At 45.2% G+C, this 17,870-nt stretch overlaps 1 pseudogene; it reads right to left on the bottom strand.

Annotated features, from left to right (window-relative positions):
* LOC117368885 overlaps positions 1-17,455 on the bottom strand; it is a 64,997-nt pseudogene extending 47,542 nt beyond the window's left edge.
* Positions 17,456-17,870: the final 415 nt, after the last annotated feature.

Below are 17,870 nucleotides of genomic sequence, written 5' to 3' on the forward strand. Positions count from 1 at the left end.
GCCGCTGGGACCATCGTAGCATTTCACCGTCCCGACCGCCATAATATGAATTTATACCATGGTGTAAAGCACGGCACTAGTGGCTTTAGGCTCACAACCGCAACTGCCGCCTACTTGTGAGACCAACCGATCGCCAAAGAACACACAGATAAGTTTTATTTAAGTTTGATATCAGTTTAGTTTATTTTGGCTGTTTTGCACTACGGTGTTAATTCATATTATGGCGGTCGGGACGGTGAAATGCTATGATGGTCCCAGCGGCAATTCCGGTTTGGTTTTACATTACGGTTACGGGTCTGAGCACTTCACAAAATTTTTTTATTGATAACTAGTCTTTAAGCCCGTTACATTAACGGGTGCTAGAATATATGTCTGTCTGTCTTTCTTTCTTTCTGTCTCTCTCTCTCTCCCACTGTCTCTCTCTCTCTCTCCTTGGCTCCCTTTTTCTGTCTGTCTTTCTGTCCCTCTCCCTGCCCCTGTGTCTTTCTTCCTTTCTGTCTGTCTCCCTCCCTCCTGCTGTCTGTCTGTCATTCTTTCCCTCCATTTCCCTGTGGAGTAGTATTTCCACCCCACTTCCCTGCAACAGCATTTCCCTCCCCCCCCCCCCCCGACTTCCCTGTGCAGCAGCAGCGGTATTTGTCTTCCCCTTCAGGTCCCTGTGCAGCAGTTGCAGCATTTCCCCTTTCCCTTCTCTTACTGCAATCTTGTCTGCTCCGTTCGGCCCCTCCTCCGCGTTCTGGCCTGCTGCGATCTGGCTGCTCCGTTCGGCTCCTCGCGGCTGGAGTCCTCTTCTTTGTCGGCCCCCCCCTTCCCTTCCCTTCCCGCGGTCTTGAGCTTCGGTCTGGTCTGGCCTGCTCGCCTTGCCGTATTTTTTTTTTTAGTTGAAAGATGTGGCGGTGGCTCCTCTCATGATCCCCACCTGCGTCGGAAGTCCGACGCAGGCGGGGATCGTGAGAGGAGCCACCGCTGCGTCTTTCAGCTAAAAAATGCAATACGGCAGGGAGCAGGCCAGACCGAAAAACAGAACTGTAAGCCGCGCATGCACACTTCCTATGGGTCGCTACAGCTCACGGAAAACCAGCGCACGCATAGGAAGTGCGCATGCGCGGCTTACCGTTTTATTATATTAGATTAATTTTTAAGTGATACATAGTTTATAATAGTTATATCTCAGTGGTACGAATTGGAACTCCCTGGAGTTGGTTTAATATTTCCCATATATGGGGACCATATTTTTGAATAAGGACTCTTTAGCCCATCTACTAGGTTACTTATGGCACCTGTGAGATGCTCTACTAGGCTTTCCCATACCAAGTGCTGCTGTTCAAGAGACAGCTATGCAATCTTTCATTCAGAATGAGGCAGTTCATGCAAATAGATCTCATGCATATTCATTGGGGAAATTCTAAAAACCTGAATAGGTTGTGGCCCTCAGGGAATAACATTAAACATCTTTAACCTAAGAGTTAGACATGTTGATACTTGGTTATGCTAATCCTATATAATAAAAGCTTACCGGCGCATGCGCTGTTAAAACAGCGTGATCCCTGCCGCTGTGGTGTGTGATCCGTGGCCGTGTTCCATTTTAGAACCCGGCGGCAGGGAACATTCTGGCCACTCCCCTCCTCCCGCCCTCACTCACCAACTGCTGCTGCGAGGAAGCGCAGGCAAGCTCTCTCCCTGCCCGCATCCTCGGCAGGGAACACACCTCCCGCCCTCGCTCACTGCTACTGCTGCCGCCGCTGATCCTCCTCTTCAGAGCAGCCTGCGATCGTGGCCGGCTTTAAAGAACTTTGCAGGCCGCTCTCCAACCTCAGTAGCACGTTCCCTCTGATGCACAGGATCGCGTCAGAGGAAACGTGCTACCGAGTTGGAGAGCGGCCTGCGAGGTTCGCTAAAGCCGGCCACCACGATCGCATGCTGCTTTGAAGAGGAGAAGGCCAGAAGGGTAAGAAGGGGATCAATACAGGGGGCCAGGGGAGAGGGAAAGGGGGCTGCTTTTGGGGGAGGGGTGTGCTGGGGGGAGACAGAAGGGGCCAAGGAGAGATAGGGAGATGGAAAGGGGGCTGTTTTTGGGGGGGGGAGGTGTGCTGAGGACAGACAGCTTTGCTCTGGGGGGAAGACAGAAGGGGCCATGGAGAGACAGGGAGAGGGAAAGGGGGCTGCTTTGGGGGGAGGGGTGTGCTTGGGGCAAACAGCTTTGCTCTGGGGGGGAAGACAGAAGGGGCCATAGAGAGACAGGGAGAGGGAAAGGGGGCTGCTTTGGGGGAGGGGTATGCTTAGGGCAAACAGCTTTGCTCTGGGGGGAAGACAAAAGGGGCCATGGAGAGACAGGGAGAGGGAAAGGGGGCTGCTTTGGGGGGAGGGGTGTGCTTGGGGCAAACAACTTTGCTCTGGGGGGAAGACAGAAGGGTGGCCATGGAGAGACAGTTAGGGAGAGGGAAAGGGGGATGCTTTGGGGGGAGGTGTGTGCTTGGGGCAGACAGCTTTGCTCGGGGTGGGGAGACAGAAGGACACAGACAGCGGCCAAGGAGAGAGAGATAAAGAAACACAGACAGACACATCTATTCTAGCACCCGTTAATGTAACGGGCTTAAAGACTAGTATTCTATAAAGAATGGAAGGAAAAAAAAAATAACCTGGCAACTTAAGAGGCACCTCGTTATAAGAAATAACACTCTCCTTCCCCTCCCCCCCCACTGCTCCCTCTTAGCTAAGCAGGAGTCCTCCACCTAAAATCCTGCCAGTGTTTCACTATAATGTTTTCAATAGTGAGGGTCAGACAAGCTCTACAGGACTCCAGAGAACCTGCCTATCCCTAGCAATTAGAACACAGTTTTGAAGCACCGCCCCCTATTGGTAGCAAAGCAGTTGGGGAACAGTGCTCCCCCCCTCCATAGAACTCCGTTAATTGCTGTATTGCATGCTAACAAATTTCATCGGAGCGACATGAGCTTAAACGTAACAGTATTTTCCAGGCTTATGAGCCAAATCAGAGCCTGGGATTAATCAGATGAAGTTTTAGTTTAAGAAGAACATATATGTTACCTGGAATCCAACAGTTATAGAGCAATATAAAATCCCCTATTGGTACAGATGAACTCGTTCCATTGGAAACTATCTGAGCTGATAGTTTGTACCAGCCAATAATCGCATTGGGATCGGTCAATATACTAATCTTCACGGTGCTGGAGCCACTGGATTGCTGGGTAGCGCTCCAGGATCCGCTGCCGCTCGCCGAGCTGGAAAGTTTGAACACTTTTTTGGTGTTGTTAGACTCTGAAGGGCGGGGTCCTGTGGGGAAAAAGACAAGCAAGGGGGTTTATCAAGCAGCCTGAAAAGGAGAAACATAAAAGAGGCGTCGTCATGACTAGTCTGTCTTCAAACGATTGCGAATGTCTACTTGTAACCCAGGGGTCTCAAAGTCCTTCCTCGAGGGCCGCCACCCAGTCGGGTTTTCAGGATTTCCCCAATGAATATGCATGAGATCTATTAGCCTGCACCGCTTTCATGGTATGCTAATAGATCTCATGCATATTCATTGGGGAAATCCTGAAAACCCGACTGGATTGCGGCCCTCGAGGAGGGACTTTGACACCCCTGTTGTAACCCGTTCTGAGCTTCTGGGAAAAAATAAATAAATACTGAGGTTCCGTTTGTTTCTCGGACAGTCAAAGTTTGCCATTAGGCATTTTTTGTATGTGTGGAACATGCTGATAATGTTTAAACAGAGAAGATTAAAAAAAAAATGAATGAGGGAACGATTTCCTCTGGCGTTGGAGAGAGGAGGCAACTTCTTCCCCACTCCATCCTCGGCCTCATGGTTAGGGTTGCCAGATTTTCCAATTAGAAAATCCGGACCCTCCTAGGCCCGCCCCCCCAGGCCCGCCCAGTTCCGCCCATCCCATCCTAATCCCGCCCCTAGTCCCGCACTAGCCCCTACTTCAAACTGCCTGCTCTTGTCCGCAAATCGCGTTGGGCAAGGAGGAAGTCCGCGAATGCGCGGATGTCCTCGCTGCCCGACGCGATTTGAGGAGGCTTTTCGAAACCCGGACAAAGTGACAGGTTTTGGAAAAACGTCTGGGGAAATCCAGACGTCTGGTAACCCTACGCGTGGTAGTTGTTTTGGGGTTCATTGTGGAAACCATCTCCATCTCCCATAACCCTCTAGCCTTTACCTCTTCCTGCCCCCCCCCTTATATCTCCATCTGTACTTCAATTAAGTAAATTCCCTTCCAAAAATCCCTCAATCTGAGCCTCTCTGTAAATTATCATTTCTCCACCTCCCTTCTCCCCGTTTATTCCCCCCAAACCTGCTTCTCCATATAAAACTGTAATATCGCTCCTCCTAAACTTACTTGCTCCACTTCATCACTGACGCTGAAACCGTGGATTGAAGACAAAGTTTTATTTTATTTTTCTTTCAAGCTTATGATTTATCTTTAATCTTATCTATTGTTTTGCCTTTTATCTTTGTTTTGTTCTATTTCTATCATTTAAATTTCTCCAGAATTCTACTGTTCAACGGCTCCCCCTTCTGCTTCTATTCCTTTCTCTCCTCTCTTCTACCTTCCAAAGTATTTAGATCAATGCTGTCTTATTAAAATGTTTATTTTATTTTTATTTTTCCTCTAACTCTACTTTTCACTTCTCTATTACCCTCCAGGTACTTTAGTTAGATTGTGAGCCTTCGGGACAGTAAGGGAATTTTTCAAGTACCTTTCTTATTTCTAATCTTAATGTATATTTTCTGTAAACCGCTTAGAACCTAACGGATGTAGCGGTATATAAGAAATAAATTACATTACATTACATTACATATTATAAGTAGATATAAACCTGTCTCTCTGTCCAGGACTAATACATCTGGGCAAAACTTGTTTGGCATTCTTAATCCAGGAGCAATATAACAGTGAAAAGGAGGTGTGCTTGATATTGAAGTGAAAACAGCAGAGACAGAGATCACCTGTCTGAAAGATGAGTGTTTGATGGAAACTGACAGCCTGTGAGGTGAGTTTATGATGAGATGTGGTATGAGTGTACGTATGACAGAGGTCACGTGCCTGGCGGGCTAGCGTGTAGTAGAGATTACCTATTTGTGCTATAAATGTGATGCTATCCCTGGACTGCGGAGCTCTGTTGCATGTAAGGGTTGCTGCGATGGGCTGTCCTCTTCTTACGATTAAGGATTCATTGTCATAGTCGCTGGTATTGTGAGTATTCTTATTGGCGTTAAGTTCCAAGTTCACATTCGTTACTCTCAGGGCTGTAACAGAAAAAGTCAAGTTTAGCTGCAGTGGGAACAACACATTCAATCTCTGTTTGAAGAGGGCTTTTGGACAACGGAGAGAGGCCCATCATTGTACATATAAATACTCTATATTATTAAACCATAAGTGAAACTATTAGAAAAGGCGTTGCAATTATCTCAATATTTTGTTCAGTATTGGGAGGTATTTAAAAAGTACCGCAGGCAATCCAGGCAGGTTGAAGGCAGCCAAGAGAAAGGCTAAGAAAATAATACAGAAACCCCCCCCCCACCACCACCACCACCTAAGCGCTATTCTATAAACAACATCTAAAGTTAGGCTTGGCTTAAACAACATCTAAAGTTAGGCTTGGCTTAAACAACATCTAAAGTTAGGCTTGGCTTATAGAACAGAGGGCCTCTTCTATCAAACTGCACTAGCAGTTTGTAGCGTGGTGAGCTGCACTGAGTTCCTATGAGCGTCGGGAGCAGCGCGGGCCATTCAGCACGGTTCTCTGCGCTAAAAACTGCTAGCGCAGTTGGACCGAAGGGGCACAGAGTTTACGCCTGGTAACAGTGCTTAATTTTAGGCGTGGCCATTTGCAACAACAGAAATTTAGCGTGAAACCTTGCGCCTACAAGTCAGGCACGGATGCCCTTTATTCTGTAATTATGCGCATAACTATTGAGGAATTCCCTCAATTCACCCACGAACCTCCTATTTCTGTGACCGCTTTTCTGGTGAACAAGCAAACTCACTTCCAGAGATAAACGCTGAAGTAAATCATAAAGTAAATTTATGCCATGCCTCAGAGACCGAATATTCAAGCAAAAACGACTGAATATAGCTTTCGGTCGGAGTCTCAATCACTGGCCAATGGCATGTACCTATAGTACTCATTTTTTTCTTTTTTTGTTTATTTTATATTTGTTTTTTAAATAGTCATTTAGTGAATAAAGAACATAAGAACATAAGAAATGCCTGCACCGGATCAGACCTGGGGTCCATCCAGTCCGGTGATCCGCACACGCGGAGGCTCAGCCAGGCATACCCTGACGCATACATTAGTCACTCGTATCCCTCAATGTGTCCTGCGAGAAGATGTGCGTCCAATTTTCCCTTAAATCCTAGAATGGTAGTTTCCTCCACCATCTCTTTCGGGAGAGAGTTCCAGGCGTTCACCACTCGCTGTGTGAAGCAGAACTTTCTGACGTTTGTCCTGGCCGTGTCCCCTCTCAGCTTCAGGCCATGACCTCTGGTCCGAGTCTGGGTCACATTCGCCAATGTGAATAAGGCTATTTCTTGCTCTCCATCCTTTCCCCCTGCTGGTGAGTGAGCTTGCTCCGTTTTGTCGATTCCTTTTAGTAATTTAAAAGTCTCTATCAGATCCCCTCTCAGTCTTCTCTTCTCAAGGGTGAATAATCCCAGTTTTCTGAGGCGATCCTTGTAGCTCAAGTTCTCCATACCTTCTACTAGCTTCGTCGCTCGCCTCTGCACCTTCTCCAGCAGTGTTATATCCTTCTTCAGGTATGGAGACCAGTGTTGAATAAATATTTTACTAAAAAAGATGTGAAGACATCTAACTTCAAACATCAAACATGCAAAAATTGTTAAGATAGTGCACATATGCAAAAAAGCACTTATCTTTAGTGAGATGTCAGCACTGCATTCAAAACACTTCTTTAGAATTTGATTTTTGGTTACCCCTTTTCTGGTGCCACACTTAAATTTTGTCAATAATTTTCTTTCTCCCAAGTTCACAAAAACTTTATACCAGCATCGCTGTAGTTTCTTCAGAGCCTCAGCGCCCACCACTCTGCCGTTCAATAAACTTTCATAGCTATGTGCGTTGCAGGCATAGTACCATAGTAAATGACGGCAGATAAAGACCTGAACGGTCCATCCAGGCCTTAGTTCTTTAATTTACATCCTTCGTTTTCTAATTAGAGATCCTCTATTTTTATCCCGCGCCTTTTCGAATTCCATCACCGTTTTCCTCTCCACCACGTCCCTCGAAAGGTCATTCCAGGCATCTACCACCCTGTCCGTGAAAAATGTAGCAGCATGATTAGAACAGTGAGGCTAGGATCCTGAAGGCTCAAGTTCAAATCCCACAGCAGCGCTTTGTGGTCTTAGGTTAAGTCTTTTAACCTCCATTTTGTTTATTTATTTTTTAAATTTCTTCAAGTTTTCAAGTTTCAAGTTTATTAAAAAGTTTGTTATACCGCTTATACAAATTTCTAAGCGGTGTACAATAATAGTAAAAATAAGGGGAAATCGTTAAAAATTACACCAAACGAAAGACCACTGAAGACAAAAAGGTAAACTCCACACAAAAGGGGAAAAGGGAAGAACTACAATATTTAAAATAAAGTACATATAAAAGGGAAAAAACAGTAGGTAGGGAAAGACTGACAATTGTTTAGTCCTGAAAAGGACAGTTTTATCCGAAAGCATCCTCAAATAAAAAAGTTTTGAGTTTAGCTTTAAATTGTTTAAGAGAGGGTTCCGTCCGCAAATAGGGAGGCAATGAGTTCCAAAGGGTAGGAGCGGTAACAGCAAAATTATTGGATCTCAAAGTGTTGATCGATTTGAGAGATGGGACAATTAAAAGATTATGCGATGTGGAACGAAGAGATCTACCTTGGTGATAAGGAGTAAGAAGTTGGTCAATAAATGCTGGTTGATTGAATGATTTGGTAGTAAAAGTTAATAACAAGATTTTATAGTTAATTCGATGTTCGACCGGTAACCAGTGAGCATCAATTAGAAGAGGTGAAACATGGTCATATTTTCTAGCACCATAAATAATTTTAATAGCAGTGTTTTGTATTATCTGTAGACGTCTTATTTCCTTTCTGGTGATACCCTTATAGAGGGAGTTACAGTAATCTATACAAGCGATGACTAAAGAATGGATTAATGTATTTAAGGAGGAAAGGTCTAAGAGTTTGGAAAGAGAGCGAATCATTCTGAAGCGGTGGAAGCATTTCTGAACCACCGTACTGATGTGATCATGGAAAGAGAATTTAGAGTCAAAGGTTACTCCTAAAAGTTTCAGGGTGGGAACCATGTTAATTGGAAGGGATTCTAATTTCAAGGGGGCCTGGAGAGTTAGCCCCTCTTTAAGAGGGAAAATCATAAGTTTGGATTTATCAATGTTGAGTGATAACATATTTGCATCAAGCTGCCTAAGCGGGTTACAATAAAAACCTACATAATCAAAATATGCTCCTGTTCTTCCAAAATCTCAAAAAAAACCTAGCATAACGCTAAGGCACTCATCAAAACGAATAAAAAGCTTTAATGAATAAATAAGTGTTCGGCTGCTTTCTAAAAGACACTTCCTCTCTGCGCAATCTCAACGACTCTGGTAATGCGCTCCAGAAATGTGGACCCACAACGGAAATCGCTGTCGTTTATGGGGGGGGGGGGTTTATAACGAGTCTCACTTAGCACTTCAATTGATAACCTCATAGTGGATTGCGACCTCAAAGTTTCTGGGAGGTACATCTGTTTTAGGTACCAAGGTGTCACCCCGTAAACCACCTGATGAATCGGTAACCAATGCAGACTTTTCAGTGGTTGGTGTAATATGATCATTCCAAACTACACCTGTGATTATTCGCGCTGCGGCCTTCTGCACGACCTGCAGTGCTAGTTCCAAAGCTGGGTAGAGCCTGGCAGCGATGCCAGGGTGAGTCATGCCCCCACCACATGTTGGGCAGAGGCCAACTGGTGCAGGAGAAGGCAATGACAAATTACTCCTGTAACCACAAGGTGGGTCCCGCATTCTGTGATCGCCAAGAGTCAACCCTGACTCAAGGGCAAATCTGGATCGAGATCAGAATTAAGATTCTACAATTATTAACCCTTAATTATAGGATACAGCGAACATCAAAATAGGCTTTAGGGGGAAAGCAAGTTATTTCTTTCCACAGCTTGTAATTTCTGAGTCGGCCTCGGCCTGTACATTGCCAGAATATGATTGTAGGATTGCTGTCAGTGGGAAGACATTATTCCCAGGTTCCAATGCAAGCTGTGCTTTGTATACTTTCTGGAAACAACAAAACTGTCACCAACTTTTATGATAGCATTGCTATATTAAAACGCAATCCAACTCAGGCAATCCAACCTTGAAAGAGACCTGGGAGTGATGGTAGACACAACATTGAAGGCTTCGGCGCAGTGCGCCACAGCCTCAAGGAAAGCGAACAGAATGTTGGGTATCATTAAGAAAGGTATCACAACCAGGACGAAGGAAGTCATCCTGCCAATGTATCGTGCAATGGTGCGCCCGCACCTGGAGTACTGTGTCCAGTACTGGTCGCCGTACCTCAAGAAGGACATGGCGGTACTTGAGAGAATCCAGAGAAGAGCAACTAAGCTAATAAAGGGTATGGAGGACCTCTCGTATACTGACAGACTGAAAAAGCTGGGGCTTTTCTCGCTGGAAAAGCGACGACTTAGAGGAGACATGATAGAAACCTTCAAGATCATGAAGGGCATAGAAAGAGTAGACAGGGACAGATTTTTCAAATTATGGGGAACCACAAGTACAAGGGAGCACTCAGAGAAATTGAAAGGGGGAAGGTTTAGAACAAACGGCAGGAAGTTCTTTTTCACCCAGAGGGTGGTGGATACATGAAATGCGCTACCAGAGGATGTGATAAGCAGGAGCACGCTACAGGGCTTCAAAGAAGGTTTGGATAGGTACCTGGAGGACAAAGGGATTGAGGGGTACAGATAGGGGTACAGATAGGGGTACAGATAGGGGTACAGATAGGGGTACAGATAAGAGTAGAGGTAGGTTATAGGGATAGGATTAGAGGTAAGTTATAAAATTAGTCAGAGACCACTGTTCAGGCAATGGGCCTGATGGGCCGCCGCGGGAGCGGACCGCTGGGCGAGATGGACCTCTGGTCTGCCTCAGCGGAGGCAACTTCTTATGTTCTTATGTTCTTCTTATGTTCTAAATCATTGCTAACTCTGATATTTGTTCTAGGGGGTTCAGATAAGCTACCAGATTTTACTCGCGTATTATCTGGACCCATAGCCCCGCCCTAGGCCTGCCCAGTCTACCCAGCTCCACCCCATTATGCCCAAGTCAAGCCCCGTTTCGCTCCAGCCTCACCCCCCAGCCCCATGCGCGCATGCACGTGACATCACTGCTTTACATCCGTGCACGCGCAGATGCCCTCTCCATGCGGTCCCGCTGTGGACGCTTTTCAAAACCCGGGTTTTGAAAAGCCGTCCGGATGCCCAGACATGTCCTCTAAAAACAGGACATGTCTGGGTAAATCTGGAAGTCTGGTAACCCTAGGTTCTGAAGTTGGCAAGAAATTATATACGTGTGCATGGATCTTGGAGGTGCAAAGCACACACACTGGCCGGTATTCAGCGCTATTTGGCTGGCCAGAAACTGCTCCCGGCAGGCTAAATAGTGCATAGTTAGGGTTACCATACTTGTGAAGACACGTGACCCTACCCCCTCCCGGCCACATGCTAGATAGACTTACCTAAAAAGCAGGCCCATCTTTGGCCTCTAGGCCTTAACAGACTAGCCGCTGAATAACGGCTTGGCAGGCTAAGTCCGAGGCCGCAAACTGTGACCCAGACTTTCAATGCCGGTGGCCAGATACGGAACCCGGCTTTGAATATCTGGGATCACCGCTGATCGTAGGAGGTAGCTGAGCTTTCTCCAGTGGTCTCAATATCATGCCCAGAGTCTCCAAGTTCACACAAGTCATCCGGCAGCAACTTTGTGTTTTGCATGGTTCAGAAAGAAATGCATTCTGTTTGTTTTTTCCCCCCCAATATTGCACTGCAGGCAGAGTCCAGCTTTTTGGCATTTCCAGTTTTTGTCGTCACATTTCTATTTTTAATATGTGGTCATTTAATCTATGTTTGATAAGGCTGTATCTATATTTTGCATATATGAGGGTAAATCAAAAAGTAAAGGCAAAATACATTTAACGACTTTAATAGAAGTAACTGTGAGCAATTAAACACATCAATTTTCGACATAGTCCCCATGCGAGATGACGCATTTGTTGTATTGTTCAACTAACTTCTGCTTCCTTTTCTTCATCATGCTTTGTCTCTTGCTCTCCGGGTCGCAGTGATGCACCCATGTCTCGTAATCCGGTGACAATTCTCTCCAGAATATTCGGACCATCTCAGAAACTGGACCGCAACTTCCACATGTTGTTCCTTGTGCAGGTCAGTCAGCTGTTTGGGAGCCCATCGTGCGCAGCCACACCATCATGCATTATTGCAAAAGCAGATCCGTAGCTGATATCCATATTTGCAGCCAATTGAGACACCATTATCCGTTGGTCTTTTCTAACGAAGGCGTCCGCCCTGACAATGTGCGTGATGTTGATGGGCGACCAGAATGACTTTCGTCGGTTACACCTGTTCTTCGCGCTTTAAACCTTTTTACCCACTCATTGATTCAAAGTGCTATGTCCATACCCAGTCAATATCCGATGATGAATTTCCATCGGTTTCATTTCCTCTGCCTACAAGAAAAGCAAACTATTGCACGTTGTTGTTCATCTGGAGTACTGCGTACAATTCTGGAGGCCACATTATCGTTAAGATGTGCTGAGAGTTGAGTCGGTTCAGCGAATGGCCACCAGGTTGGTCTCGGGGCTCAAGGATCTCTCGTACGAAGAAATTGCGGCTATACTCTCTCGAAGAACGTAGAGAGAGGGGAGACATGATTGAGATGTTTAAGTATATCACTGGTCACATCGAGGTAGAAGATGATATTTTCTTTCTTAGAGGACCCTCAGCCACAAGGGGGCATCCGCTGAAAATAAAGGGCGGGAAGTTTCATGGCGACACCAGGAAGTACTTCTTCACCGAAAGAGTGGTTGACCATTGGAATGAGCTTCCGGTACAGATGATCGAGGCCAACAGCGTGCCAGATTTTAAGAACAGATGGGATGCTCATGTCGGATCTCTAAGAGGGGATGGGTCATCAGAGTGCGATCTCTCAAAGGGTAGCTAGGGGGGTGGGTCAATAGAATGGGCAGGCTTGATGGGCCTTGGCCCTTTTCTGCCGTCACTTTCTATGTTTCATGTTTCTGACCTCATGGTGGGCTGGTGTAATGTGTGCCGTGTTGAGTTTCCATAGCTATATCTCTTCCACCAACCGCACTATTATGCGGAAGGGCCCATCGATGGTCACCTCCCCTGTATGGATGGACCCACAAGTGAATTCCAGCACTAGAAAAAAAAGTACTGGCTACGCTGAACAACTTGAAATATTAAAGATAATTTTCTACACAATCTTTAGGATATGAAAGTACCTTCTTCACATACCAGTATTGGAGCAATTTTCAAATTGCCTTTGCAGGATAAAGCTAATGGGGGAGGGGGAGGGGGGTGTATTTTTGTCAATAGGTTTTGCACTAGTTTTCAAAGTGACCACGTGAGAATGGGCTTGGACCATTGGTCTGACCCAGTAAGGCTAATATACATAGAAATTGGCTGAGCTGCTGTTTTGACCACCGCCCCGCTGCAAAACTCAGGCAGCCTGTGGCGCTGATTTTCAAAACAGAAAACTGGCTCAGAAGCCGCACAAAGCGCCAGAGGGACTTTTTCCACAGGAAAACATCCAAGTTGCAAATTTCAAAACTCAGACGTGAGATGGCTTTCCCCCCGCAGTTTGTCTAAATCGCAAGTGGGTAGGATTTGGGTGGATCCAGAATTTGGCCATTTTTTTTTTTAGGATAATAGTTACAAAATAAAAATATGTAGGACAAAAATGGGGGTGTTTTTATCTGAAGCTGTTTCATTCACAACTAAGTCACAAAAAGGTGTCCTTACTGACCAGCTGACCACTGGACCTCCCCTCAATGCCCCGGTGGTCGCTGATCCTCTCTCACCTCCCAAAGATGTGACAGTGACACTATGGGCTCCTTTTACGAAGGCGCGTTAGCGGTTTAATGCGTGCTAAGCCGCCGGCCGCGCTAGCCGCTACCTCTTGAGCAGGGGGTAGTTTTTTAGGCGGGGGTTAGCGCGTGATTAAAAGTCGCCCGCGTTAGAAAAAGGAGCCCTATGTACCAGGCTCTGTGACAACTTCACATGTTGTTGCCATTCGTATCCGAGCAGCAAGCTGGCCTTGGAGTAGGCTAACGGTCAGTGCAGTGGGCTCTAGATAAAGGGATCCAGGTCCATATCGCACCCTATCTAGTACACTTGTGGTGGAAATTGTGAGCTTGCCAAAATCCACAAAATGCCAACTGCACTTGTAGATAGGGGACACCTGCAGACCTAAGGGCTTTTGTGGTGCTGTACACTTAGGTACAATAGATTTTTGGGAATTCCTGGAGGGCTCACAATACATAATAACGGGTGTTAAGGGAGATTTGTACCTGGGTCTGTTTATGTGACATCTACTGTAGAGAATGACACGGTGACAAAATTCATCACCGTCCCCGCGGATAACCGCGGGAAATAATCCCTTGTCATTTTCTAGTGTCTGTTTCAACCTCGGTCCTTCTACACCAGCATTCTTCAAAGCAAAGCTTGCGGGTCAGTGGTTGTGGCCATTCATACTCTGATTCTTATGGGAGCCAAGGATAATGAAGCCATTGTGACATCACTGATGTGATTGGCTCTTAGGCACTGGTGGAATGAGGCATTATGACATCACAATATCTGCTCTGGATACCAAAGACTGTCATTCTGTAGTGTCTATCTCAACCTCAGTCCTTCTACACCAGCATTCTTCAAAGCAAAGCTTGCGGGTCAGTGGTTGTGGTCATTCATACTCTGATTCTTCCCTCTCTCCTTAAAGAATGACATGAAGATGGTTTACCGCGGTTATCCACGGGGACGAGGACAGTGATGAATTTTGTTACCGTGTCATTCTCTAATCTACTGCCCCTCTGTTTTGCTGGGATGTCTGTGTGGGTCAGTTTACTAGGAATGGCGTCATGGATGGCTTGTTTTTGTGCATTTTTCTCTAGGATGCTTTTTTTGGAGGATGGGGGAGGGGGATGGTACCTAAAGAAATATGTAATGAGCACAAAAACATCTAGAAATTAACGATTTCCAAAACAAACAGAATAGATGATTTTCCATTTCAAAATTTGCTATGTTCAGGATGAGAATTTTACATTGCTTTCACCAAAACATCTAAAATTGGATTTGGACAGTGCCCCTGTGGTACAACCACCTCACTGCATGCCACAAGGAGTTTCCCTTTGAAAATATGCTTGGAGACCCTACAGAGGGTTTGAAAAATAGCCCTCTGAGGGTATATTTGGTATCAGGAATATGGTAGGAAAACACATATTCAAGCTTCTTTAAGATTTCTTATACCGCCCATTTGGGCTTCTAAGCGTTGTACAATAATCGTAAAAACATACATTGACTTAAAATTACAAACAGGAACGGAAGGAAAAAAGGTGAGAACTACAATATTCTGAGAAAAAGGTGACAGATAAGGGAAATGCATTAAGATGCTTTGGGGAAAACCAGCGTAGGCTCGCCCTTATAGGGGCAGTTAGGTTTCCAAGGCGTCAAAGAATAAGAGTGTTTTGAGCTTTGTTTTGAATTGATTTAGCGATGATTCTTTGCGTAAATAGGTAGGGATGGCATTCCATAAAGTGGGAGTGGTCACTGTACAGATGTTTGATCTCGTTGTGCTGATGCGCTTCAAAGACGGGATTGACAGAAGGTTCTGAATTAAGGATCGAAGAGTCTTAATGGAGTTATATAGAGTAAGTAATCTGTCAATGAGTTCGGGTTGGTTATTCTGTCGGGTTTTGAATGTTAGTAAAATAATTATATAGGTGATTATGTGTTCTACCGGCAACCGGTGTGCTTTGTACAAGAGGGGAGTGACGTGGTTGTATTTTTTTTTGTGTCCTTTTTTTAGTAACATAGTAACATAGTAGATGACGGCAGATAAAGACCCGAATGGTCCATCTAGTCTGCCCAACCTGATTCAATTTAATTTTTTTTTTTTCTTCTTAGCTATTTCTGGGCAAGAATCCAAAGCTTTACCCGGTACTGTGCTTGGGTTCCACCTGCCGAAATCTCTGTTAAGACTTACTCCAGCCCATCTACACCCTCCCAGCCATTGAAGCCCTCCCCTGCCCATCCTCCTCCAAATGGCCATGCACAGACACAGACCGTGCAAGTCTGCCCAGTAACTGGCCTTAGTTCAATCTTTAATATTATTTTCTGATTCTAAATCTTCTGTGTTCATCCCACGCTTCTTTGAACTCAGTCACAGTTTTACTCTCCACCACCTCTCCCGGGAGCGCATTCCAGGCATCCACCACCCTCTCCGTAAAGTAGAATTTCCTAACATTGCCCCTGAATCTACCACCCCTCAACCTCAAATTATGTCCTCTGGTTTTACCATTTTCCTTTCTCTGGAAAAGATTTTGTTCTACGTTAATACCCTTCAAGTATTTGAACGTCTGAATCATATCTCCCCTGTCTCTCCTTTCCTCTAGGGTATACATATTCAGGGCTTCCAGTCTCTCCTCATACGTCTTCTGGCGCAAGCCTCCTATCATTTTCGTCGCCCTCCTCTGGACCGCCTCATGCCCCCAAAAGATCCTCCTAATTTTGTCATACAGAGTAAATGCTCAGACATGTTCAATGTCCTTTCCTCCTCCCCTTTGCGTTTCTCTTCTTTCCCTTTTCTGTTTATCATTCTTACGTTTAGATTTTCTGTTGCTTTTCGTACAGGCTGCCCTGCCAACAAACATTGCACCTGATAAAACCAGGGATGATAAAAATCGATTTGGTCAGTCATTAAGACTTTTATGACGCCTACCAGTAAGGGACTGCCAAAAATAATAGGCAAAAAGAAATTTATGAGCTCCCTACCTCTGAGAATATCCTTTTCTCAGTTGTGTGTAGAAGACAGTGCTATTAATCACCTTTAAGGTATGTAAGCAGAGCTCGCTCTTGGAAAATCAGCACACGGTTTCCAACTTCAAGTGCCCCCGTATTTAAGAAAATGAACACATAAGTGAAAACCCCAAACGTTGCCCCCAGAAGCAGTTCCCATTAGGTCAGGCAATCTTATATGATTTTTTGACTTGTAGAAAGGCCTTAAAAGATTACCCCCAGAGCTTCTAACATAGAAACATAGGAAATTACAGGTCCAGGATTTGAAGAAAAAGCGTGAGATTCTAAATTTGGGCTCTTCAGATAACCTCCAAAGCCATATTTAGGAGGCTAAGTTTTCAGTTGAAAATTCATCTTATTTAAGAGCTTATAAGTTACGCTTAAGAGGGGGGGGAGGGGTGTGCTGAAGAGTTCAGCCCGACCAAGAAGAGAATGATGTGGATCTGGTTCAATCAATGATCTCGAACAATGTCAAAAAAACAGAGAATTGTGTGTCTGCAAGTTGGCCCTTAACGAAATACGATAGCGCTCTTTTCAGCCGCAGTGGCGACGTAACGCTCAGAATTCAGGAAGTTGGTTAAGAACATAAGAATTTGCCTCCGCTGGGTCAGACCAGAGGTCCATCGCGCCCAGTGGTCCGCTCCCACCACGGCCCATCAGGTCCATGACCTGTAAAGTGATCTTTTGTCTAGAACCTGTTCTTCCCTAATCCTTTATATCCTTCAAACCCCTTTTCTTTTTCAGCACCCCCTCCCTCGTATAAATTTAGGACTGTCAGTTTCAATATTCAACTTCCCCGTTGCTGACTGCTGTCAGTGTTATTCCCTGATATTCAATGCTGAGCCCTGTCCGGAAGGTGGGGAATTCCCATAAATACAGAAATCAGGTACAATCCATGAACAATATTATAGACTGCAGAGCGCAGGCCCCATTGAAACTTCATATGCACTGACATATTAGTCCAATACATATGACTTATTTATACCACTTATACAGAAGAAATGTTCAAATAACGACAGAAGAAATGTTCAAATAAGGACTTAAGGCTATGGATTTCTCTGCAAGAAACATTTCAGTGAAAAGGAAGAAGGCCTCAGGCTTTAACCTGCAATAGATTTCAATTCATGCGGCCTACCTGTCATGATGGTGAATGTTTCTCTCTGCGTCTGTTCCTTCTCCTCTCTCGTTTTTTCTTGAACTTTGGCTGCTGCAGTGCACAGGGAAACTGTAACGATTTTGCCTAATGCCTTCAATATTTATAGCCCAAATATGAGGCCATGGTTGCAATTTAGATGAGTTGGGTGTGGTTGTCTCTGATGATTCCGTGCAACATTCCATATGAAACTCGCTTTCTCTGACAGGTCATATGAAGTTGCTCAAGCCTGGGAGTGGCAAAGGGATGCTTCCTGCTACACCTTTCGCCGAGTCTGTCAGGGACCTGCCAAACATGTTCTCCTTCGCTTGACCAGATGGATTTTTAGTCTTGGAAATTTACCTTTTTGATGCAGCATTTCTAGGCAGGGAGTATACACATCTTTGAGAGTAGCGAAAGGAGCAGACGTGTTAGAATTGGTACAGTATCAGGATATGAAAATGAGATTATGCCTACCGATACTTCCCACTGAAACACCCAGAAGAAGCCAATTTTTAAATTGGCTTGCTCCATTTCCCCCTTCGTTCTTTGTAATGTAGCATAAGTTATGTGTCCAAATTCAACGAGCCCCCAAAAATATT

The sequence above is a fragment of the Geotrypetes seraphini genome, chromosome 11 (assembly GCF_902459505.1).
Source record: "Geotrypetes seraphini chromosome 11, aGeoSer1.1, whole genome shotgun sequence".
NCBI classification, from domain to species: Eukaryota; Metazoa; Chordata; class Amphibia; order Gymnophiona; family Dermophiidae; genus Geotrypetes; species Geotrypetes seraphini.